We start from the raw sequence: 26998 nt of genomic DNA, 5'->3' as shown, positions 1-26998 counted from the left end.
TCATCCATCCATCCATCCATCCATCCATCCATCCATCCATCCATCCATCCACCCATTCACCCATCCATCTACCCATCCACCCACCCATCCACCCATCCATCCATCATCCATCCATCCATCCATCCACCCACCCATCCACCCATCCACCCATCCATCCATCATCCATCCATCCATCCATCCATCCACCCATTCACCCATCCATCCACCCATCCATCCATCATCCATCCATCCATTCACCCATCTATCCATCCACTCACCCACACATTATCCACCCACCATTTATCCATCATCCATCCATCCATCATCCATCCATACACCTATTCATCTATCCCTCCACCCATCTACCCATCCATCTATCCACCTGTACCTCAATCCACCCATCTCATCCCATCCATCCATCTACCCACCCATCCACCCACTCATCCATCCATCCTTTCAATCTAGTTATTCCTCTTTCCACCTTTCTGTTCATCCATTCATTCATTTTTCATTCAGCAAGTATTTTAACAGCTAAGGATATACCATTGAACATATAGCCATTCCCCCGCCTTATTTCAAAGAGGAGTTCTTTGAGACGAGAGATTGGGGGGGGGAGTGGCCAAGGAAGGAGGAAAAGGGGAAGATGAGAATATACAATGAGGATGAGTGCAATGTCTTGTGACAGGATGAGGTTTGAACAAAGTCTTTTGGGGTGGAGGGGTGGAGTCTTTCCAAACCAAGAGGAGACAGAGGCAGAGAGCCAAAAGCAAGGGTATGGTGAACATTTTGTCATTGTGGAGAGGTGGAGATGGGGCGGGAAGGAGGGGAAGTGAGACATGGCTCTCTCTAGGGTTCATGGGTAATTCATGGGCTCTCTCTAGGGTTCATGGGTAATTCATGGGCTTCCTGAGCATGGATGGCAAAAAAAACCAAATCACATCTTTCTTTCTATCAGTACAAATGAGATTCAGCACCACTTTACACTGTGAAGGTAGCTCGCCAGAGTAAAACAAGAGACATTTACGAGTTGGTCAGCAACAGAAACGGCACAGGTTTTGTTTGTTTGTTTTCTCTTTTGTCCTGATGAGCTCAGTTGGCATCTGAGGTCACAGACCCGCCACACAAGCACCCTACCTCTGCTCATGGCTGTACCCCGAGATACTATCCGGCACCTGCCGATCACTGTCTCAGCCATTTTTTAAAATGGAAGCCGGTTCAGTGCAATTAGCCCCTTTCACAATGCTTCGTGATCTCACGGCCTCTGGCTGGTGGGGAGGTGCCCATGGGGACTGAGTGCCAGAGGATCCTCAGGAACGTGGGCTTTGAGGGACGGAAGCGCGATGGTAAGGTTTTGTGTCGATGGTTCTGACACGGGTTTGAATTCGGGAATCTCGTGTCTGCCAGCCAGGCAGGCCCTGGACCACTAGAAACCATCCGCCACAATTCTTTTTTTGTTTTGTTTTGCTTTATGAGTTTTCAAATAAGCTCTTCATGCCAAGAAGGACCTTGACCAGCATTGTTATATCGACACTTTCTGAAATAGCTGGATGATGTGTCACTGCACCTGGCTTTTTATTAATTAAGAAGAAAGGGTCTCTTCCCCCCCCCCAACCCCTGCCTTTGGGTTTTGCTTTATTTTTCTCTGGCCTCAAACCACAATCTCAGCCTGCTGAGAAAATGATGATCACGGTGAGGTTTCGAGCCCAGAAGTGGCTGTTTTAGAGAGAGGGCCGCCGCTAAAGTGCTGTTCTGGTAGGGAAGGAGAATTTCCAGAAACATCAGAGTTCTCCGCTTCAGCCGCTCTGGTCTCTCTGTTTAGCTGGGGGCTTGATTGATGGCCACAGCTCTAATAACTCCACCAGCCAGGGCTCCACCACGCAGGGTGAATTCGGTGGAGATGTAAATATTTTACATCAGAGTATTAACTGCTTATGAAGAATACGTGGAGACGGATTCGTTGTGTGGTTGTAATGGTAGCCATCACGGTGGGAGTCCTGGAAACATCTCTCACAGAGCCGTTAATCCGGAAATGTGTGTCCTGCAGTCCACCAGGCCTTTAGGAAGAACCGTTTTACTTATTAAAAAGAAATTAAGCCGGACGCCGGTGGCTCATGCCTGTCATCCTAGCTACTCAGGAGGCTGAGATCTGAGGATTGAGGTTCAAAGCAAACCCGGGCAGGAAAGTCCGTGAGACTCTTATCTCCAATGAGCTACTAGAAAAACAGGAGTGGTGCTGTGGTTCAAGTGGTAGAGCGCTCTCCTTGAGCTGAAATGCTGAGCAACAGCGCCCAGGCCCAGAGTTCAAGCCCCACGACCGACTGCGCCTTCACCCCTCTGGAGGAGGACAATTTTCAGCCTGCTACAGCCAAGGAAGTAATATATAGATTTAATTAATCAATGATTTGCTCTGGTCACGAGCTTCACATCTCAGCCTCCTGAGCAGCTCGGATTCAAAGCCTGAGCCACGTGCACCCAACTACTCCGTTGTGTTTCATGTTGCTTTGCTTTAAAGCTGGATGTCTAGAACTTTCTCTGTATGAAAGGTGTGATGATCAGTACAAAACGTGGGGCGGGCCGGGCACTGGTGGCTCACGCCTGTAATCCTAGCTACTCAGGAGGCTGAGATCTGAGGATCGCGGTTCAAAGCCAGCCCGGGCAGGAGAGACCGTGAGACTCCTATCTCCAATAAACCACCAGAAAACTGGAAGTGGCGCTGTAGCTCAAGTGGTAGAGCGCTTGCCTTGAGCTGAAGAGCTGAGGGACAGCGCCCAGGCCCAGAGTTCAAGCCCCATGACCGACCAAAAAACAAAAAAAAAACAAAAACGTGGGGCGGGTAACCCAAGAGGAAACAAGTATTTCTGGAAGGATGAAGGAATGTTGAATTTAGGGCACAAGTTGGAGTACAGCCATCCCTCCCTCCCTCCCTCCCCCCATCCGCCCATCCCTCTTCCCAAGTACTAAGGGGGTACAGACACCATTGGGTGAGACATTATCTGTGTGATACTTGGGTTTCACTGGGTCAGTCAGATATCACACAAATGAATGAGCAGTGTTTAGGATCAGGGTTACAAAGGAACCATTTCATCTTCCAAACTCATATGGTACACGTGTGTGTGTGTGTGTGTATGTGTGTGTGTGTGTGTGTGTGCGTGCATGCACACCTGTGTGCCAGCATTGGGGCTTGAACTCAAAGGGCCTCAGGCTCTTGCTTGGCTTTTCTGCCCAAGGTTGGTGCTGTACCACTTGAACCGCACCTCCACTGGCAGCATTTTGCTGGTTCATTGGAGATGTGGTCTCGGGGATTTACCTGCTGCTGGCTTCCAAACCTGATCCTCAGAACTCAGCTGGCCTGGGTCTTCGCTTTAGATTTGAGTATGCTCGGGGAGCCCTGGGCCCTGGCCTGGCCTTCCTTCCCTCTGGGGTTCTCAACCTTCCAAGGCAGGACGCCAGTGAGCACACGGGGCACACACAGCACACTTAGACTGGGGGCTTGAGTTTCGTCTCCAGAAATTCCGCATTGCTGGGGGGGGGACAGGGCCAATGCCCACTCCTGCAGGGGCAGAGGCAAATACTGGCAAAAATGCCTGCCCCGTACCATCGTCCTGCACACGGAGCTGTCTGCAGGGGCTGGCTTGCCGTCTCAGATGCATTCTTGAAAGGATCGGTGAGGCTGGAGCCAAAGGGATTCTTTCTCTTGTCTACTCAGAGTCCCCACCCCGGGGGCACCCGTGTCTCCCAGAAGAGATTACAAACGCTGGATTATGTAAACATGCTCTCTCCAGGAAGTGCTCTATGGCAATCTTATTCCAGCCAGCCAGCCAGCCTGCCTGGGAGGTAGACAACCCAGCTTCCCCATGCCAGAGGAGGCCCAGAGCGTGGCGTGGCTGCAGGCCTAGTAGGCCGTCATTGGCTGTGCCCTCCCCACCAGACCCTGGACACCGAGCATCATTGCATGGAGCCCCTGTATCCCTGCCTCCCGTTGCCATGGTTACTGGGCATCCAAAGGCCCTGGTCTAGACCCAGGAGTCTGTTGAGCAGAATGCCTGTTCCACCTCACCTTGGTGCCCGCCAGGTGCTGTCCTGTGTCTCCGCCTCAAATCAGGAGCCGCTCGAGTTAGAAGCTCCAACTGGCAGCTGACGGTCGGGGCATCCAGTGAGGAGCAGTCTGTCTGTTGGTGTCTGTCTGTCTGGATTCAGGAAGCTTGCTTCTTGCACATGGTCGCAGGGTTGATCCTCAGTTGTGCACATCCTTTTCTGCACATCCTGTGTCTCCCCACATTAGCATACCCCAACAATAGCATCTGCTGTCTTCGTAGCAGGTTGCTGTGTTTTGGTCAGTCATGGGTCTTGAACTCTGGACCTGGGCGCTGTCCCTCAGCTCTTCAGCTCAAGGCTAGGGCTCTACCACTTGAGCCACAGCACCACTTCCAGTTTTCTAGTGGTTCGCTGGAGATCAGAGACTCATGGACTTTCCTGCCCGGGCTGGCTTTGAACCTCAATCCTCAGGAAAAAAAAAAATCTCTGTGAGTTGCACCTTGTTGCTCCATTTTGCAGATGAGGAAACAAAGGCTCAGCACGTGTGCACAGAGACGCTGGTTGCACAACCAGGAAATGCACGAGCCGGCCTCACAGATGGTTCAGAAGAGTCAGCGGGGTTCCGTGGGCCACAAGGGGAGCTTTTCGGGGTGAGGGGAGCCCCCCTCAAAATCCTCCTGTTCTTGATCCCCTCCGGGGGTCTTCCAGAAGACTCTTTGGGAGAACAGAGAACAGGTGACAGGCAGATCCTAAATGCCCGAGATTAAATATTTACATTAGACCAAGATGAGGGTTAAGTGCTTCCGAGGCAGCAGGCAGGCAAAGGGAGAGCCGAGGCCCCGGGGGGGGGGAGCCCCCAAATTGCTTCTGGAGAGCTGCAAGAGTGGAGACCTCTTGGGGTAGGGGGTGGGGCTCAGAGTCAGGGAGGGGGGGAGGTCAGACAAGTTTTATCTCCTGGGAGAAGACGGTGAAGCTTCCAGAAGGTGAGAGAGTGAGCGGGTGGGGTCGGGTGGGGTTGGGGTAGGCCAGGAATGTGGGAGCCACATACCTTTGTGTAATTAGGTCAGCGCCTGGCAATTAGCTGCAGGAGAAGACAGGACTTCCGGTGACCAAGGCCACCCCTGCACCTGGGCCGGCTTACCTGAGCCCCGTGCGTTTCCGGCCAAGGCAGCTTGTGGGCAATGGGGGTGGGGGCGTGGGGGGAGGTATGACCCGATGACCAGAGGAGGGGGACTGTACCCAGTCCCTCTGTGGCCAGACTGGAGAGGGGCCAGCCCGTTCGCTTCTCTCCTGTTTCTTTTTAAACATTGTTTATTGTCAAGGTGATGTACACAGAGGTTACAGTTACATAAGTGAAATCATTGATACATTTCTTGTCCAATAGTGTTACCCCCACCCCTTCCCTCATTTTCTGCTGCTTCCCCAGGCTCATAAAGTTCATTTCTAATATCATGTCTCATGAGGATCCCTGTTGTGTTGGTTCCTACCGTGTCCCTTGTCTCTTCATTTTCTGTGATTCGCCCTTCCCTTCCCCAAATCAGAGGTGTGTATATACAGGACCAACAGGACTGAAATGAAAAACAGTCACAACGGGTCTGGGAAGGTGGCTCAGTGGTAGAGCGCTTGCCTCGCATGCATGAGGCCCTGGGTTCGATTCCTCAGCACCACATATGCAGAAAAAAGCCAGAAGTGGTGCTGTGGCTCAAGTGGTAGACCACTCACCTTCAGCAGAAGAGCTGAGGGACAGTACCCAGGCCCAGAGTTCAGGCCCCATGACCGACCAAAAAACCCCCAAAACCCAAAACCAAAACCAAAAAACAGTGACAACAGGATAAACCAAAGGGGGGGAGGGTAAAAGAAAAAGAACTGCAAAAAGTTCACTAAAAAGCACAAAAAAAAAACCCTCTTGTTTCCTTTTCTTGGAGTTCATTTCGACTAGCATCATTTTATGTGGTCCTCTGTATGTAGTTATTGAGCTATTGTGATTCTCTGCTAGGATTATCCTAGACATAGTCTAGTTATTACAAATGAGGGAAACCTTGGAGCCGATGTTTCTTTGGGTCTGGCTTACTTCACTTAATATGATTTCGTTTCCCCCAAGTCTTTCTATTTCCTTTCAAATAGGGCAGTGTCGTTCTTTCTGGTGAACGCATTGAATTCCATGGTGTTTAGATACCTCATTTTCTCGATCCATGCATCTTAATGAGGGTATCTGGGCTGGTTCCGTATCTTAGCTATGGTACAATAATGCTGCAGTGAACATAGTTGTGTTGGTGGCTTTAGTGTGGCCTTGTTTGTGGTCTTCTGGGTAAATGTACCAAGGCCATTTCTTAAAGCTCCCTTCCACTGGCTGTCCTAGGAGACCATCAGCCTCTCATGGGTGCTTAGGACCCACAACTAGCCCAAGAACCCTCTTCGCCTCCCCTAGCTGGGAGCTCTGTGGCAGACTATTCTGACGCGTTGGCCCTTTGAGGGGGCTCAGACTCTCTCACTGTCACGTCAAAAGACAAGATGCTTGGGCTGGGGATGCAGCTCGTGCTAGAAGGCTGAGTGTGCGTGTTTGCAAATGTGGAGTCTAGACGTAGCGAGGAGGACCAGTTGCATGTTGTTGAGGAAGCAAGCATGCATGCACTGGGCTCTGGGTTTGAATCTTAGCACTGCAGTAAGAATGGGGGGGGAGGGAATGAGGGGGGGAGTGAGAGAGGGAGGGTGTCTGTGTGGAGATCATCAGTGCTGCTGGTTCTGAATTCATCTGCCGTTTCGTGTTCCTTCCTGGCTCAATTCTTTCTGAAGCAGAGGATAAGCTAGATAAGCTGGACCGTCATTGTTTCCGGTGGTTTTTTTTAGGTGGAAGAAGGTGGGGAGCCCCCCCGGGGAGGCTGGCGGGAGCCCAGGGTACCACACTCACCACACACCAGGTCGGAGCGGGCTAGTTGGTTAGTGGCTAGGGCACCAAGGCAGGGAATCACAATGGCTACAGAGGGTTGGCTGGGGTTCAGGGATGACAGGCTTAGGGGACACGACCATGTTCACTCCCCCACCCCGCATCCAGACCACTGTCAGTGCCTGACTGCACCCCTGGCTGCCTCATGCTCTGCAGAGCTCCCCAGAGTTGAGAAACCATCTAAAAGTCTTCAGCAGGCCGGGCACCAGTGGCTCAAGCCTTGTGATCCTCACGACCCAGGAGGCTGAGATCTGAGGATCATGGTTTGAGGCCAGCCTGGAAAAATCAACAAGTTTCTTATCTCCAATGAACCACCCAAAAGCCAGAAGTGGAGCTGTGGCTCAAGTGGTAGAGCACTAGCTGTGAGCAAAAAAGGCCATGTGAAGGTGAGGTAAAGTTGAAGCCCTAGTATTAGTGTAAACACACACACACACACACACACACACACACACTCAAGAGCAATGGTTGTTTTTGGTTTTTGTTTATTTTTACCAGCCAGATCCAGGCAACCCCCTAAAAAACGTAGGACCTGACCCCTTGGACAGGTAGTTTAAAGCTCCTCAGCCTTCACAAGAGGTGTGCATTGTATGTGTCTAGCTCTGGGTCAGCGTTCAATTGGCTCAGTGGCCCTTATTATCCGAACCCTACTATTGAAGAGCAGAACCATGTTCTATGAGGTGAGCACCCAGCCTGGGGAGATGCACCCCATGCCCAGTAGCTGTCTCTGGCAGTTGGCGCTGCATTTCTAGGCCTGTGTCCCCATTGGCCCAAGTGCCTTAGACCTGTGTCCTCATTGGCCCAGATACCCTAGAATTGCATTCCCATTGGCCCAGGATACCCTAAGCCTGCATCTCCATTGGTCCAGGATATCCTAGGTGTGCATCTCCATTGGTCCAGCATGCCCTAGGCCTGTGTCCCTATTGGCTCAGGATGCCCCAGTTGATCTCACCAACAACCAATCAGCTCATTGCAAAACACTGCTGCCAGGAGAGGTTCTGGCGTCATGAGCCCCTGTCACAATGCCTTTGTCCCTGACCAGATCATAACCTTGTCCAGCATATGTTTTGGTTTTACACGCTTTATTTGATCCATGTTTCGGATTCATAGCCGCCAGCGTAACTCACACTGGAATGAAACTCATCTGACACACACAAAGGGTCTAACACTTTCTCTGTCAGGCTCGTGACAAAACTGCGGAAGCAGCTGAGATTGGTGGCCGTTAGCACAGCGGTCTCACAGCAGAAAGCACAAAAATGCACGGTGGCCCGCAGCACACTGTCTAATCCTTGCTACTCAGGAGGCTGAGGACTGAAAGTTTGTGGTTCGAAGCCCTACGGGGGGGAGGGGGGGGCAGAAACATCTGTGAGATTCTTGTGTCCAGTTAATGCTGAGATTACAAAAAAGGTTTCGCGACGATGCAAATGTGTCCCTGGTGATTCCGCAAATAAGAAGGACCGATGGTGGATGGTAGATGTCTAGACCACCTACCTTGACTAAGGGGGGACGGTGGGGGACCTCTGAGCCTCAGAGAAGATGGAGAGCAGGGAGGTTCCCCCCCACCAACCCCTGAAAGGCCCCAGGGCCAGCTGCTGGCCCTGCCCCTACCAGAGGGGGGCTCGGCCCGGATCCCGGACAGCTCCATGCACAGAGGTCCTGATGGGTTTTCCACACGGCAAGCACCTTGGCTGTTTATGGTGCTGTGTTTATGTGGGGGGGGGGGGATGGTGGCACTGATGGTTACTCCTGGGACATATTTTGAACCCAGAAATGAGAATCAACTTATCTTTTGTAGGCTTTTCACTTTCATATCCCTGGTAAGTCCTTCCTCTGTGAACTTCAGCCCTTGACCAGTGCCTCTCGTCCCTTTGTAACGTTGATGGTTCTTGAGGTAGGGTCTCGTTTGATGGGGCTAAGCTGGCCTCACACGGTGATCCTCCCCCAGTGTCTGCCTCCCAGGTTAGCTAGAGTACAGATAGGCTCCAGCCACCTCTCCCAGCTGTAAGTTGGCTTCGTTGAGCTCTGGTTTTGTTCATCTCGAGGGATGGGATGGAGGATGATTCCTGCCACACACCGTGGTGATGTCCCATTGTGACTCACGCATCGGAGACACTTGGCCCCCCCCATAAATAGGCTTCAAAAAGCGAGTCGCCGGCTTCTGGCCTGGAGTTCAGATCAGAGGCGCGGAGAGAGAAAAAGCCAAAGGAGGGACCAGGAAGAGAGGGAGAAGGATCGGGACTGGGTGGGTGGGGCAGAGACCCTGTCACTGGACCCTGGGCAGGTTGCTGGGCTCTCCCTTCTGGGAGACCCAGCGTTCACGGGCACTGCTGAGCGGTGTGTACAGAGAACACCCCAAACCCCTTCCTGCAGTCCCGAGGCCGGGAACCACCGTGCAGGAAGCGCCGGGCCCAGTTTTCTAATCAAGTTGAAGTCCACGGCCCTGCAGTTAGGAGTAATCCATGAGCTGCAATTTGAGCGGGGAGCCTGCCTGGGTCTCCACTTCTGGAAGTGGCTGTGGGTGAGAAGCTGGCCTTTTCTGAGGGAAGAACTTGACCCCTGACCTCAGACCATTTAGCCCCCCAACCTCCACCCCTCTGCCCACCCCCCCCCCCATGCAGAGGGGAGGGAAGGTTGGACCTAGGGACTTTATTTTAGGTAATCATTGCGAATCCTGATGCTGATCCGTTAGGTCAAAGTCCACACTTCGCTGTAAATCAATGCATACTATAAGCCCGCTCCTCCTCCTCCTCCTCTTCCTCCCCTCCCCTGCCTCCCCTCCTCCTCTTCCCCTCCTCATCCTCCTCCTCCCCTCCTCCTCTTCCTCCCCTCCCCTTCCTCCCCTCCTCCTCTTCTCCTCCTCCTCCTCCTCCTCTTTTCCTCCTCCTCCTCCTCTTCCTCCTCCTGCTCTTCCTCCTCCTCCTCCCCTCCTCTTCCTCCCCTCATCCTCCTTCCCTCAGCCTCCTCCCCTCTTCCTCCTCCCCTCCTCCTCCTCCTCCCCCCTCCTTCTCCCCCCCTCTTCTCCTCCTCATCCTCCTCTTCTCCTCCTCCTCCTCCTCCCCTCCTCCTCCTCCCCTCTTCCTCCTCCCCTCTTCCTCCTCCCCTCCTACCCCCTCTTCCTCATCTCCTCCCCCCCCCCTCCTCCTCCTCCTCCTCCTCCTCCTCCTCCTCCTCTCTCTCCCTTCTTCTAGCGCCTTCTACCTCCCGTGCCTGGGGTCCAGTCTTGGAGATCATTGTTTAATCAATATTAAACCATTCCCATTGCTTAAGTGTTTACTTATGTGCTTTGAATCATTGCTGGCTGTAAGAGCAAGTGACGACCCTAATCTACCTTCACTCCGCTCCCCAATACCCTAATTATGTAATTGAGAGAAAGAACATTTCCTGACAGCAGTTTCTGCAGCGCACGCCCGCAAACGCCCACTGGGGACGGGGCCCAAACAGCCGGGTAATAGCTAGCACATGGAGCCCGGCTGCCTGGGTCCAGGCGTCCGGGGCTGGGGCGGGTGCCCCGTCCGCTCGGGTTAAGGCTCTCAGATGCTGGCGTATTAGTGCCCGTGGACGTAATTGCACATGAAAGCCGCTGAAGCTAATAGCCCATCTCCAGTCGCTCTTCGTTTGTGGAATAGGCCGTCAGCGCTGGGAGGGGCCGGGCTCCAGCCCGAGCTGTCCATCGTGCGGGCCAGGCCGCCATCCACGGTCCATGGGATCCTTCCCGTGTGCGTTTCCTGAGTGTGTGTTTTGTCTTGTGGTGGTGAGGGGGGACAGGGGGGCCCTGGGTGTGTGTTTAGAAATGAAGGTGGCCATTGGTTCAAGCAAAGCTGGCGTTTGCAGGGCTGATGAGTGGCCGGCTCTCGGGGTGCCGTCGATGATTTAGTCCGTGTGGTTGCTGGGTGCTTTTCTGCCAGGGGCCAGCGGGCCAGCCTTCTGAGCTGGCAGAATCCAGGTACCCAGAGCCCCCAGCTCGGCCTGCCCTGGGCCATGGCGGGGCCGGGGCGCCCCTTCTCACGGGGACATGGGAGACCTTGCTCTCTGGCTTCCCGCCCCCCCTTCTTCCACCCAGCTGGAGATCTCTGTTGTCATAGAAACCCAGGGTATGGGGGGGTGTGGGCACTCACCTGTCTCAGTGGGGGTGGTCAGCCGGGCATGGGTGAGGGGGCCAGGGGGGTACAGCTGCTCCTCATGGGCCTGAGCTCTCGAAGCTCAGGCCCATGGTAAAGGCCAGGGGACCCAGAGAGGAGCAACCCGAGCTGCAGACATTTTTAATTTGGCTGTGAATCTCAACCTGCCCGTTGCTATGGTGACGCAAAGCCGTGCCAATTGCGGGGCATTTGTTTTTGCGTCACCAGTGCCCATCTTTTAGACAAAGGGGGAGGGGCAGCCCCATCCCCCCAAATCCTCCCCTCTGAGGGAGGCAGACCCCTCAGGGGAGAGGAGTGACAATCTTTCCACAGGGGCCATTTTGCTTTGACATTATGGGTTGGGGGGGTGAAGGGAGTCCAGGGGGGCAGTCGGTGGGGCTGGAAAGGAGTGGTCACCCCATATTCCAAGGGAGAGGTTCCCCCCAAGGTGGGCTGCCCCCCCCAGGAGAAAGGGCTGCTCAGTCAGGACAGGAATTAGACGTTGAAAAGTTCCTCCTGCTCAGGGCAGATTCACAGAGCCATAGTCTGGCTGGGTTTGGGGGAGTCAGGGATGTGGGGAGGGGGTTGGCCCTTAGACTCTGGTCCTTCAGGTCACATTTTGAGTTGAGCCTCCAAGATCGGCTGTCTTCACCACCCCTTACCCCGTCCAAACTTCCAGAGAGACAGAACGGAGGCTCTTTGCCGTAGCTGGGGTGCTTGGAGCTCATTAACTCTCCAAGTGTTTTACAAATATTTATCCACCTTCGGTCATTTTCAACCTAACCCCTGGTCAGCCTGTCCCCACCAGACCCCTCCTCCCCCTTCCCAGCCCTGGGGGAGGATGTGTGTGTGTGGGGGGGGGGGTGGCTGGCCCACCCCAAAATGAAGTCAGAAACCTTGGACTGGGAATTCCATATTGGCGGGGTTTGGGGAAAAGCTGTCCCCTGGAATCGTTTGTTTATTTCTCTAGTCTCTGCCCCTCCGCGCCCTCCCCCACCCCAACAGATGCCACAGCCCCGGCCAGACACCCAATGCTCCTTTGCCCTCCTCTGGCTAGAGGTGAGAGTGTTTTATTTACGAATTCAATCTTAAATCACTGGTAAATCAGTGGTAAGACTCTCCCCCGGGCCCGTATATGTCAAGAGATGAGAATGAAGAGGTCATTAGAAGGAGGAGGCGGTGGAGGAGGAGGAGGGAGGAATTTGGGGGACAGGTAAGCACCCCCTTGGACAGGTTCCTGAGAAAGCCTCTTTCTGCTTTCACGTTGTTCTCTGTCTCTGCTCTGAAGTGTAGCTATTTCCTGGTAAAAGGTGGGGAGGGAGGGAGGGAGAGAGAGAGACTGGGCTCCCCCCCACGCCTTGCCTCCTTCCCAGGGGTAACTCTGCCTGCTAGTTTGTTAGGGATCCCACCCCCATGGTCCCCACACACCCATCCACATGTCCCCTGGCCTCCCCCCCCCACTCCCTCCCCCCTTTCCATCTTGCCAGTGCCTGGAGTTTACTAATCCACAGCCAGGCTTTGGCCTCCAAGTAGCCAAACCTGAATTTGCCTGGCTCCTGGTCTCTGAACTCCTGGAGTCACCAAGGCTGACCCCCGGTGAATGCTTCAGAAGTCACCCCTCGGTCTGCACCAGAAAAGCTTGTCCTGCTGATCAAGATAGGCCTTTGTAAGGAGCAGCAGTAGGCTGGAGGGCAGCTTCAGGAAGGGCCGGATCAAGGTGGTACTTGATCTTTGGGGTGGGTTGGGGAGTGGTGGGGGGGGGGGGAGGTTCATGTTTGCCAAATAAATAGCCTCATTAAGAAGGGCTATAAACGTCCGATAAGATTCTTCTAATTATCCCCCAAAGCACAAATTCTTGGGGTTTCAGTTTGGTGTAATGGGAGACAGGAAGAAATAAGGGTCCAAGGCCCGTGAGTGACTATGTTTTAATAGTTACTTGAACCCTGCTAGAATCATTCCTTAGCGTTACATATTTTGCTTTTGCGAAAGCTCCAAATTGCAGAACAGGATAAGAAGAAGAAGAAGGAAAAAACTCACCAAGACAATGACATATTTTAGATTACTATTTCACCTTTGCAAATCAATATACAAGCCATTAAAACTACATTTTTCCATGAATGATAAGTGTAATTACCTCTCTCTTGCCATAAAAACTTGTCCTTATTAAATGTAAATATTTAAAAATGATTGAAATATATTTGAAGGGTACTTTATAGCTTGATTTTATATGCTGACATCTGGGTTGCCTTTCCTAAAACACTCTATTTCTCGGAGAGTTATTAAATTAGTATTTTGAAAGGACTAACACTAGACTTGTTCCTTGTTTCAATTTTAATTTCATACATATTTAGATTTACTGGGAACTCGGAGTTTTTAATGGTGTAGCGAATGTATCCTGATGTTTGCAGGGTTCAGATGCACACAGGCTGTGCTGTGTTTTTATTTTTTTATTTTTTATTTTATTTTTTTTTTGGTAGAGGAAATCTTGAAACGTCATCTTCTCTTTTGCTTTGCGTGCCTGCAAAGCGTAAAGTCTAGGAAACAAGATTCCTGCCTGCAGATGTTTAATTTTCCAATTCTTCTTTCGATCAGGAAGATTGCTTTCAATATTTACATTACTTTTAATTGTGCATCATTTCAGATAGCTAGGTACCCGGTCAGGTTAGTTTTTTTTTTCTTTTTGTTTTTGGTAAACCTGTGGAAGGTTATTTAATTCTGAGATAAGATGGAGAGTAGGTGACCTTGTTTTTCTTTTTTTCAGCTTCACTTTTTGAAAGAAAATATTTCCCCTTTAAAAAAAAAAAATCGTGTTCTCTGTTGCTTCCCTCAACCTCTGATTATGGGAAGGTTACATTGTGCTTTGATAGAATTTCAGACAATGACTAAAAAATCTAATTTGAAGAAAAGGAAAAAAAAAAAACAAAGATAGCAAACTTGGTTAACATATCTAATTCCAGATGGCAAAAAAGACCTGCTCAAAATGTGCAAGAATTCAGTATGAAGGGCTTAAATATATATATGTATTTTTTTTCATGATAAACAAATATTTCTGGGCTGCATGTATTCTTAAACCCTGCAAAACAGAGCAGCCATCCATGTAAGCCGCACGGAGCTAACTTTCCAACCTCTTTATGGTCCCTTTTTTACTACGTTAAATCCTTCAGATGTGTGAAGATGTTATGATCATTCTTGGGACAATGCTGTGTGCCTGTTGCATTTTATAAATTCTTCCTCACAAAGGAAAAATTTCCCTTCAAACAAATCCACCACCACCCCTCCAAAAAAAAGAAATAGTTTGAAATAACAAAAGTCTTATTTGTTTTGAAATCGCACACAAGAAACCATCTTATAACAATATCTCTCCTTTGCTCGGGTTCCGCCTGAGAAAAGAAATTTATCGATGGTCAGCGATTTCCCTCGAGATAAAGCCTGGCAAAAATCTCCTTGCCTTTTGGGAGCAAAATAAATGTCAATGAAGTAGAGCTATTTATAGAGAGGAGATACCTTTATTCACTTGTCCAGTGGAACTGTTTAACTTTTTATTTTCTCATTCCCTTTTCTCTCTCTCTCTCTGGCTTGCTTGCTTGCTTTTCTTTAGAGACTGTGCATGGACATTTCTGAACCTTAAGTATTTTAGAAATCTGTTGCTTCTCATGACACAAATACTTCTTGAGCGAGCAAATGAAGGTGCTGTGTTTTTTTTTTTTTCCACCCGTGTGTCAGGCTCCTTTCAAGTGCCTCTTGAAATGCATTCTGTGATTCTTATTAATATTTTTGTTTGTTTGGAGGAGGTGAACACACTCCTGGGAAATGCGTGTGCCATCGCAGTCAGTGAACTCGGGATTTTTTGTTTTTTCCAGGAGGCATATTTTCTTACGTGAAGGCCTTTGTAGATTCCATCAACGTTCAAACATCAAAGGGTGTGCAATTAATAATGGACATCTGGAGGGCTGATCATATGCTTCCCCCCGTGTTAAACCTGGCTGGTGAACGGCAGGAAAATCAGCCGTGGCCAGGTATTAGCTGTAATCATTTTTGAAACAACAGCATTGGAAGACTCTGAGAAAGGCAGAGACATGTATGGCTGAAGACGGCCCGTGGCCGCCTCTCTTCCTGGTGGATGAATGTGGGCCAGAGGGTCCTAGAAACACACAGTCAGTGTAGATACCCTCAAAGCCCTTACCTTCTTCCAGAAAAGACAGAGCAGTGTTGGAAGAAGTTTTTCCTTCAATGCCGGCAGTGGTATTATTGCACAGTCACTTAATTCTTTGCCTTTTTTATTTGTTTGCATTCTATCCCAAATTCAGTGAATACACACACACACACACACACACACACACACACACACACACATTTTTTTTTAGTGCTAAAATAATCATTGCTTTTGCTTTTAGCTAAAGCCGAAGCCATCTTTATGACTTATACACTTCTACGCATTCATGGTAGCCTGTTTATCTTTTCTAGAATGATGCATGTTCCCTAAACCCCTAGCCATAGAAAATAGCCAGGGAAAACTGTGTCTTAAGTACAACAACAACAACAAAAAATGTTTTCCAAGAAAATAAGAAGCTGTGAGCTCTAAACACTCCAGAAGACATAAAACCCTGCAACTTCTTAACAATTATTCTCATTTGAGTGGGTCACAGATAATAAAGGGACGTTTGTTTCTGCGGAAAAAAAGTTTTTTTTTTTAAATGACATGAGGGGAAAATATTTATTTGCTTCCTACATTGGTCAAATGACTGGTGGATATTAAAATCCTGTGAATAGACAGATGCAACAAATTCTTTTTCATTAACTAATATTGCTATTTCATGATATCCAATGTATTAAAAAAAAAAAAGCCTGCCTGTCTGAAAAAAAAAAAAAACAACGAAATTGCCAGAACTTGAGCCTGCTTGAATGTTAAAAATAATAAGAATCGATATGCTAATGCATTGAGCAAAAGGAGAAGAAAAAAAAAACACCTCTTGTAAACCTTTAAAGAAACAACTTAAAATTTAAAGGGGTCTTTTCTGCGGTTCAGGTAGCCCCAAATCCCTTCTGCTTTGTGTACTTTTCTATCCATTTGCCTCCTGGCCCCGGAATCTGCCAGCTTTGTTTTCCTGCTGAAGCCCAGGCAGCGATTTGGGCAGCCCCACTTTTAAAGTTAATTTGAAGCCGGGTCTATATTGCCGTCAGCAAATATGTTATAAGCTTATTATTTAATAGCGATTCGGGGTGGGGGACGGGGGGAAAGCCATCATCCCCTGCCTAAATCCAAATATAAAAGTCCGCAATCGTATTTGTTAAAACTGTCATGTTGAATTTGTGGCCCAGATTGTGTTCTGGGGGGGGGGGGGATGGCTGGAGAGCTAAGAGCTGAGAGAGAGCCCCGTTCCCAGCTGCACACGAGCCCCAGGGCCCCCAGCCCTTGGCTGCTGCTGGTGGCTGGGTATGAGCCGCTCCAGCCAGACCCCCCCCCAAGCCCCCCAAACTTCACCCATGGACAGCTAGCCACATGCAATCCAGCCCTGACTCTTTCTCTTTCTCTCTCTCCTTCTTGCTCTCTCTCTCTCTCGGCTTTTCCACATTGTAAAAACCCATTTGATTTATTTGTTTGGTTTGGTTGGGTTTTTTTTTTTTTTTAAAAGAAGCACTGCAGACATTATTTCCGACTGGCAGAATGGGCCCTTGGTTACCGTGCATTCGTTTCACCTCATTAGTTTAGGGGTTCTCCAACTTTCAAATGGGAGCCTTCCAAGGGGACCTCGGTTTTGAGCAGAGCACAAATTAAAGCTGATGGATTCCTTTCGCTCTGCTGCTGCTGCTGCTGTCCGGGAACATGGGGGGGGGGGGTTGGGGGGGGCGAGGGCAGAGTTGCTTCTGGAATTGGGTGGTGGGAAATGTGAGTTATTTATCAAGGGGGTGGGGGACACAATTCCACTGTTAACCATCCCCCCTCCCCGTGTGAACAACAAAAACCAACACATTTGATGATCACTGTTTGTAGCCAGCCAAATCTAGGGGGGCTGCAGGGGGGGGTCCTGCAGCCTTGGGTCCAGCCCGGCCAGCCGGGTGAGAGGGAGATGCGTACCCCGTGTGCTCCACGTCTGGCCCTGATTCCTCCCGTTCCCCCCCCCCGTGGTCACCCGCTGCGCCCCCCCTCCCCAACCCCTGTGGCTCTGTGTGTCCCCTACCCTGGGGCTTAGCCCCAGCTCCGGATCCGAGGGTGCAGCGGTGGGCACGCAGGTGAGCGCTCCCCGGACCTCTTCTGCCATCTGTTGGCAGCCAGGGGTGCTGACGTGCCGGGAGGGAGCCGGGGTTCCCCAAAGCGGATGATGTGTGTGGAAGGGAGCCCTGAGCTTGGTCCTCCCTCCTGCCCCCCCCCCCCCATGTCCTGCAAAAGCAGCTGAATGCCACTTCTGGAGGGCATCTCTGATGCACACAGGGTCAGGGGTTATACACCAGCAAGCCCGGCTCAGCCTTTCCTACCAATGGATGCTCTAGCTCTGTCCTTTCCCTTTCTTGGAGACCCTGCTTTCCAGGCTCTGGGTGGAAGGGCCAAGGGGGAAGGGGGGGCAGAAAGAAGGAGGTGGGTGTTTTGGGGAGAAGACGGCGCTGAATCCCCACCGCACCCCCCCTCCCACACAGCGGGACACAGGCCAGTCACCGTAAGTGGCTTTCCATCCCTCTGTATAACAGTAAACTGGGGTTCTGGGGGGGGGTTTAGGGTTGGGGGTGTCTCATAAGACAGGGCAGCCGGGTAGGGCATCTTTCGAGGTCTTAAGCGGGCCAGAGCTCAGGAGTGATGGACATGGCCTGACTTTGGGGTGGGGGTTGAGGTTGGGGGGGGGCTGAGGTCAGTGGTGGTGCTCAAGTTCCTATTGGGTTTTTTGGGGGGAGGGGATGGTCTGGAGCTATGGCTCTCCCCCAAGCCTTGGTAGAAGGATCTGAGACTCTCTGTGGCTGCTGGCGTGCGGATTAGCCTATGGCAGCGTTGGAGATGCTTTCTTCAGTCCCTGGTGGCTTTATACACAAAGTGGGGGTCCAAGGACACCCCCAACCTTCGCAGCAGCTTGCTCTGCTAGCACAGATTTGGCCATTTCCACCAAGCCACAGGCCGACGTATGTCTAACCCAGACATACTCTGTCCTGGAAAGGGTTGGGGGTGTGTGTTGGGGGGTGGGGGGGTTGGCTATAGAAGCCAAGGGGTTCTATTCACCCCTGGCTTCTCCCGGGTTCATCCAAGGCCCAGAGAAGTCTCTTCCCACCCTGTGTCTGAAGTCAGACACAGGGTAACCATGATGTTTGGCCAAATAAACGGCTATGGAGCATCCAGCCCCGGCGACAGTTCTTTTCTGAAGTCTGAGTTGTGGACTAGGGGTGAGTTATTCGTGTTGTTTCCGCTCACCTCGTAACTTCAGGTAGGAGAAATCCATTAGCCTGTTTTCTCCCCCAGCGCCCTCCCCCTCCTCTCCCCCCCTCCACCCCCCTTCCCCACTTCTCTTGAAGTCATTCTTACCCGCCACACGCAATGTCTCCCGGGCCAGACAGAAGCTTCTCATGCTGGGTTCTACCCTTGTCTGTTAGGTGGGGCGAAGAGGGAGAGAAATTCTACCTAGTTCACGCTCTCAGTTTTTATGGAGAAGGAGGAATGTGAGGGAAGTCAGTAAACTTCCACACACACATACCCCTTCCTCAGGGGTCTGAATAGAGGAAGAGAAAGACCACCCGTGACCATGATGCACCTCTCTGCACAAAAGCCACCTCACCCCCCACCTCCCTTTGATTCCCAGCCTCTCGGGCAGAAGTCCACCACCACGGGTTGAATACACCTTCCCACAATACCATCCTGTCATATCCCCCCCCCCCCATGGTAAGGGATGTAGAGGTGGGGATGAAAGGTAAGATGAACTTTAAACACACCTGGCCCAGCTGGCTGCTGCCTTTGTGCCGGCTGTGGGCTCTCTCCCGAGGAATTCTGAACAGGTGAGCTTCTTTCCGTGGCCCGTAGATCATTCTACCACTCGGCCATTCGGCTGCCCCAGGGGAAGATCGGGGTGCTCTGTCCGGTCAATAGCGAGGCTCTGGAGCTCTGGGATGGGGTGGTCTGCGAGGGGGAGCTCTCTGGGGGGTCCTGTCTCCCTCTTGGCTTTCAGTAACAAGTGGACTGGAGTCTCCAGCCCGCCCTCCCCACCCCGTGAGCTGCTGTCCACACGTGGACAGGTGTGGCTGGTGGATGGAGGGGATTTTCTGGCAGGTGGCTGAGCGTGGGCTGGTCCCACAGTGTCACACATCTGGAAGGAGAAGACGTCTCTCCAGCGCGGTGGCAGAGGTAAATGGTGTCACTGTCAGCGGGACTGTCACTGCGGCCCCACCGCTTCCTAACCCCAGCAGCCTTATTTATTTATGTATGGGTCCTGGGGCTTGAACTCTGGGCCTGGGCGCTGTCCCTCAGCTCTTCAGATCATGGCGAGCGCTCTACCACTTGAGCCACAGCGCCACTTGTGGTTTGTCTGGTGGTTCACTGGAGATAAGAGTCTCACGGCCTTTCCTGCCCAGGCTGGCTTTGAACTGGGATCCTCAGATCTCAGCCTCCCACCGGTGCCTGATTTAGAGACTTTCTTTTTTAGACACTGGAATCCTTGGCGATTCTCAGCTGGGAGATTCGCGGTGGGGTTTATCTGTAGAATGGATTTCACATAGTCAGTGTGTGTGTGTGTGTGGGGGGGTGCATGTGTCTTTGCCACTCAATCGCCGGTTGAGACCATGCGTGGGGGTGGCCCTCGGTCTGGAGATTAAACGTAGTATCACATTGCTCCTCTGTGTTCGCCTGGGCGGTCCCAGCCAGCAGAACCTCAGCACCGAAAGCCCTGGCGATCAGCTTGACCCTGAACCGAGTCCTGACGTCAAACGCCATCCAAGTACGTCCGAGCAAATACTTTGGGAAGCTGCCAGAGTGCATGTCAGGCCCTTCTCCCTGAAATTCCCGACCCCCCTTTCCTGTCTTCTACCCTCCCTCCGTTCTACACACCCCCTTGGGGTGTCCACCTGTTGGATGTGCGCAGAGGGGTGTGGGGGGGAGCATTGTGAAGCCCAGAAATGACTGCCGCGGCGAACCTTGTGTGGACTAAAAGCAGGATCCTCGCTCTGTCTGTCTGGCCTCTGGCCTCCAGCCTCCGACCTCCGGCCTCTGGCCCGGGCCTACCGATGGAGCCTGGTGTGTCCACGCCAGGCAGAAACTCAAAGCCCTCATGAATTCCCCCCCCCCCTTTGTGATCTGCACAAAAGCCAGATGCATAAATCTCCAGGACGAGAGATCGAGCCCAGCCGGAGTGATCACTTGTTTGCATCTTCCCTACTCTCCTCTCTCTCCCCCCCCCTTCATGTAGGGGTGGGGTGGGTGAGTCACCGGAGTAGCCCACAGTCCCTGCCAGATGGACGGGGTCACTGCACCTGTCCTGGCTGGCTGAGTGTCAGGCGGGACCACACCCCCCCAGTGGCCACGTCCACAGGGCCCTTGCTAACGTGTCCCCTGAATAAGTTTAGAAGCCTTGAAGACAGACGGAGTCTCAGGGCTTTTGCCTGCCCTGGCTGGCTTTGAACCAGGATCCTCAGATCCTGAGTAGCTAGGATGACAGGCGTGAGCCACCAACACCAGGCTCATCATCGTTCATGTGTCCAGTCTTTCCGTAGCAGCTTCTCCCTGGCGCCCTATTCTCTTGGTTACACAAAATTGGTTTGATGAAGACCAGTGTGAGACCTTTGGCTGCCCTCTCTTCCCTCCATGCCTTCGAAATGCAAATCCTCACCTGCCCAGTTCCGAGTGTCTTTAAGGAATCACGAGTCAGCCCGAGTTTTCTCACCTGAAGAAACCTTTTGCTTGTATGTTTTGCGGCTCTACTTTGTTATTTGGGCCTAATGGTTTTACTGTGCTCAGATTTGATCCCCCTAGATCAATTTTCTGAGTCACATACCCGGCCTTCTCAGAGAGACTGACTTTAGGATTTTTATCTTATTTGTGGGAAGTTTTCTTGGATTATCTTTTCAGATGTTTCTGGGGCTGTTACTTTGTTTTCCTTCCACTTGTACATAAGTTAGACCTTCCCTGCCTCGTTCCTGCTTTATTCGTTCCTTTTTTCTTCCCTCTGTTAACTTATGCTTATTCTGATATTAGTTTTACTGACGTTCTTCATGATTCTCACTAAACTTTTATTGGGGCTCAACTCGCTCTTGCACACCGCGTCTCCATGTCCAAGAAAATTTTGGTTTATTGTTTCTCCCTTCTATGCATTTCCTAAAAAATTTCAACTCTTGTTGAATTGCTTGCTTTTAAAAAAACAACTCTTTTCTAGTCTTAGTTTTTATATCTGATCCTGGTTTTGTGTGTGTGTGTGTGTGTGTGTGTGTGTGTGTGTGTGTTGGTTTTCTTCTTTAATCTTCAAGTGCTTGTTTTATACTATTCCATTGAGTGTGGTTCTGTTTTGGCTTTGTGATTGATTTTGGTGGGTGGAGGAGAATTTTCAATAAGTTGTTTATATTATATACACATATATGCACATATATACACATATATGTATACATATGTATAAATATATACAACATATTATTACATATTATATAATATATAATATAATACATATATATAAATACAGTTTTTTAGAGTATCTGCTGTGGAGTAAGTCTGAATTCCCCACTTTCCTGGGTGTTTGCAGGGTGGCCATCTCAAGAGCGCCCTCTTCTGTCAGTATACAGAAGTACAGTTTGTTCAGTGGGCGGTGCCCTGGTAGGCCGGGCTTCGCTGTCTGTCTCTGTTTCTCCTTCCCTCCCTACCGTGCCTCAGTTTCCCCAGCGATGTTTCCCTGGCATTGTCCCTTCACACCTGACTTTCACGGTAGCACGTGAGGTGCATTCTCTGTGTGACTAATGTGCGTACGTACGTGATTTGGCGCTTAGTGTTGGGTTTTTCCTCCCTGGACGGGTGGGATTTTTGTCTTCCTCCTCCCTGTGACTATGGGTGTGTGTGTATGTGTGCGTGTGCATGCGTGCACATGTGTGTACTGATAATGAGGTTTGAACACAGGGCTTTGTGCTCTCTTTCTCCGCCTTGACATTTTACGGCTGTTGCTCTACTGATTGAGCTACATCTCCAGTTCTGTGTGTGTGTGTGTGTGTGTGTGTGTGTGTGTGTGTGTGTGTTGTAGCTTTGCAATGGCCCGTGCTGTGTGACCTTGGACAGGTTGTTTACCCTCTCTGAGCCTCATTTTCTGGGCATACTCAGCTTTCTCTCATACCCAGGCCTCCCTCTGGCCTTTGAAGAGCGGAGAGTTATTCCCACACTGCTCATGGCCTGGGCCAGGGTCATTGGGAGCTCAAGGCCTGGTCCTCACCTGGCACCCTGACCCCTGACTCTGAACCCCACCAGGCCTAGACCAATGGACTGGAGGCGGAAGGTTGAGCCCCAGCCCACACAGGGTGTGCTAAAGCCACAGAGTGGCTGGAGACGCCCAGCTCAGGGGTGGTAGGGGCCAGGATGGTGTGCTGTGACAGAGGGGGAGCCTCCTGCACCCCACAGCACCCCACCACACCCCGCCCTGCCCACAAAACTGTCAGTCTCCTCCTTCAGCCTGGATCCTGATGATGTGGGATGCGTTACTCTACCGCCCTCTCTGAGGATTCATTCCTTCATCCACCTACCCATCCACCCACCATCCATCCATCCATCCATCCATCCATCCATCCATCCATCCATCCATCCACCAACCCACCCACCCACCCACCCATCCATCCATCCATCCATCCATCCATCCATCCATCCACCCACCCACCCATCCATCCATCCATCCATCCATCCATCCATCCATCCATCCATCCATCCGTCCATCCACCAACCCACCCACCCATCCATCCATCTATCCATCCATCCACTCACTCATCTACACATCTACCCATCCATCCACCTATCCACCCACCCATCCACCTACCCATCTACCCATCCATCCACTCATCCATCCACCCATCTATGCATCCACCCATATATTCATCCATTCATTTATCCATCCACCCATGCACCCACCCATCCACCCATCCATCCATCCATATCATCCATTCATTAATCCATCCATCCATCCATTCATCCATCCATATATCCACCCACCCACCCACCCATCCATCCATCCATCCATCCATTCATTCATCCATCCATCCATGCATGTACCCACCTATCCATCCATTCATTCATCCATTCATTCACTCATCCATCCATCCATCCATCCACCCATCCACCCATCCATTCATCCATTTATCCATCCATCCATCCGTCCGTCCGTCCACCCAGCCACCTACCCACCCATCCATCCATCCATTCATCTATTTATCCATCCATCCATCTATCCACCCACCCACCTATCCATCCGCCCACCCATCCATCCATTCATTCATCCATTTATCCATCTATCCATCTGTCCACCCACCCACCCGTTGACCCATTGACTCATCTACCCATCCACCCACCCACCCACCCACCCACCCATCCATCCATCCATTTATCCATCCATCCATCTGTCTACCCACCCACCCATCGACCCTTTGACCCATCCACCCATCCACCCACCCACCTATCCATGCATGTATGCATGCATGCATGCATGCATACAATTATCTATCCATCCATCCATCTATTAATCCATCTGTTCATTCATTCATCCATCCACCCACCCATCCATCCATTTACCCATGCATCTACCCATCCAACCATGAAACCCACCCACCCATCCATCCATTCATCCATCCATCCACTCATCCATCCATCCATCCATTAATTCATTCATCCATCCACCCATCCATCCATTCATCCAATCATTCATTCTTCCATGCATGCTTGCATCCATCCATCCACCCATCTACCCCCCCACACACCCATCCACTCATCCACCCATCTATCCATCCATCAACCCATCCATCCATCAATCCATTCATTCATCCATCCATCCATTCATCCACCCACCCACCCACCCATCCATTCATCTATCCATCCATTCATTCATTCATCCAGGTATCCATCCATCCACCCATCCACCCACCCACACACCCATCCATCCATCCACACACCCACTCACCCACCCAACTCCATCCATTCATTCATCTACCCACCCACCCACCCATCCATCCATCCATCCATGCATCTACCCATCCATCCATCTACCCACCAACCCATCCACCTGTCCATCCATTCATCCACCTGTCCATCCATCCATCCATCCATCCATCCATCCATCCATCCATCCATCCATCCATCCATCCATTCATTTATCCATACATTCTGTGGTTATTCGCTCTATGCCCACAGGGTGCCTGGTGCTGAGACTGCAGCATTGAGCAGGCAGGGCGAGCTGACATCTTCGTGGGAGGAGCAGTGTTACACTAGGCCGGGCACCAGACCGCCCTGCAGACCAGTTACGCCAGTTACAGCCAGTGCTGTTCAAGGGACAGATTGGGGTGGGTTCTACCCAAGCGACAAACAGCAGGGCGCCGTCTACCTGCAGCGTCCTCTCCCAGGAACTCCCTTTATTTTTATTTTTAATTTATTTTCAAACCCCATCCTGGGATTTGAAGTCTGAATGCTGTCTCTGAACACACACACACACTCTCTTTCTTTTTCTCTCTCTCTCTCTCTTTTTCTTTCTCTTTCTTTTCCTTTTCCTTTGCTTAAAACTAATGCTCTACCACTTGAGCCACAGCTCTACTCAGGCTTTTTCTGAATAGTTTATCAGAGATAAGAGTCTCACAGACTTTCCTGCCCAGGCTGGCTTTGAACCACGATCCTCAGCTCTCAGCCTCCTGAGTAGCTGGGATGACAGGCGTGAGCCACTGGTGTCTGGTCACAGTATAGACTTTTTGTTTTCATTGGAATTAGGCACAGAGTACCTGAGTTGCTTCTTCTCTTCTTTTCTCTCCTCTTTTCTTCTCTTCTCGTCACTTCTCGTCTCTTCTCTTTTGATCTTTGTGCTCTTATTTTTCCTAAACACTTGTGATTGGCATATTTGTACGTATTAACAAGGTATTCTACTTTGAAAGCGGTGTATGGTGTTGAATCAGGGTAATTAGCCTTTCCATCTTTGCAAGTACAGTCGTTCCTGTGTTGGGAGCCCTCCGATTCTCCTCTGGTTAATTTGACACTGTAATTAATTGTCATAAATGCCAACCAGCTTCCTGTGTCACATGGCATGAGATTACTTCTCCTGTGATTATGGCTCCTGTTACCCATCCACCCTCCCACCCTCCCTTCCTCCTCACTCCCAGCCTCTGGTAGACTCTGCTTTACTTTTCTACACCTGTTCTGTGTGCCGGAAGAGGGCCTGGCATATGCAAAGGCCCTGGGGTAGGATAAAACATGGTCTCCATCAGTGTGGCTGGATGTGGATGGGACAAAGGAGAGAGAGGAGCAGGTCTGAGTGAATGTCAGGATCTGATGAGGTTGGGGGAAGAGAGCAGATCTCCCTCGTGTGTGTGTGTGTGTGTGTGTGTGTGTGTGTGTACACATGTGTGTGTACTTACCGCTTCCCCTGCCCACCCGTGGAGAAACAGAGGCTAGGAAGAACATCGTGGAACTTTCTCCCGCCTGCCTGCTCTTCCTGTTTCCATCTCTCAGAGCCACGGAAGGTGGTCTCGTATCGGCTTGCACAGTTCCTAGGTGCTGGTGATAGGGTCCATCTTTGTGGATGGACCTGGCCGGTTGGTGCAGGGTGGGGAGGCAGAGCCGTGTCCGTGGGGTTCGAGTCTCAGGGTCGGGTGGCTGAACCCCACCCTGGGAGGTGTGGGTTTGTGTTTTGGGCGGTGCTGGGGTTTGAACTCGGGTGTGGCTGTGGCTGTGGCTGGGATTGCCAGGTACCTCTGTTGTCATGGCAACCCCATGGTGGTGGAGCCCGGGAGGGGCGGGGCTTGGGGCCAGGCCCCTGGGCGGGGCTGGGAGTCTCCATGGGAGTCACTGATAAAGCAGGGTAATAGATACATTTGGAGGAGAAAAATGCAGGCTGAGCAGCTGGACGGCCCTGGCCCCCGAGACCAGCAAGGGACAGACCTGTCCCCTGTCCCCAGCCCGCGCCTCCTCTGCACCCCGCAAAGACCACCGCGCAGCTGACCTGAGGACCTGGGCAGCAAGCGGGGAAGGGGCCCTGGAACAAGGGGAAAGGACCTCTCTTCCTTCCCTCCCTTCCTCTCTGCTTCTTCCTTCCCTCCCTTCCTCCCTCCCTCCCTCCTTCCTTCCCTCCCTCCCTCCTTCCCTCCCTTCCTCCTTTCCTTCCTTCCTTCCTCCCTCCCTCCTTCCATCCCTCCTTCCTTCTTCCTCCCTTTCTCCTTCCCTCCCTTCCCTTCCTCCTTCTTTCCCTCCATCCTTCCTTCTTCCTCCCTCCCTCCCTCCCTCCCTCCCTTCCTCCTTCCTTCCCTCCCTCTCTTTCCTTTCCTCCCTTCCTCCCTCCCTCCCTCCTTCCTTCTTCCTTCCTTCCCTCCCTCCTTCCTTCCCTCCCTCCATCCTTTACTTCCTTCTTTCTTTTTTCTTCTTTTTTTTTCTTCTCATTAGTCCTGGGGCTTGAACTCTGGGCCTGGGCGCTGTCCCTCAGCTCTTCAGCTCAAGGCGAGCGCTCTACCACTTGAGCCACCGCGCCACTTCTGGTTTTCTCCTGGTTAATTGTACAAGAGCCTCATGGACTTTCCAGCCGGGCTGGCTTTGAACCGCGATCCTCCAATCTCAGCCCTCTGAGTAGCTAGGATGACGGTGTGAGCCACTGGCGTGCCTGGCTTGTTTTCTTCCAGCAGAGAAGATCTTGAATGTTTTGACAACGAAAGACACGATCACCATTAGGCCATGGCTGTGCCAGTGCCCCGCTTGCTCTGTGCCATGCATGACATAGCTCAGACACTGGTCTTGAGATGCCATTAGAAAAGT

Source organism: Dipodomys merriami, unplaced genomic scaffold (assembly GCF_024711535.1).
Source record: "Dipodomys merriami isolate MVZ:Mamm:240054 unplaced genomic scaffold, mDipMer1.0.p SCAF_271, whole genome shotgun sequence".
Classification (NCBI taxonomy): Eukaryota; Metazoa; Chordata; class Mammalia; order Rodentia; family Heteromyidae; genus Dipodomys; species Dipodomys merriami.
Note: the sequence above shows the minus strand (reverse complement) of the source record.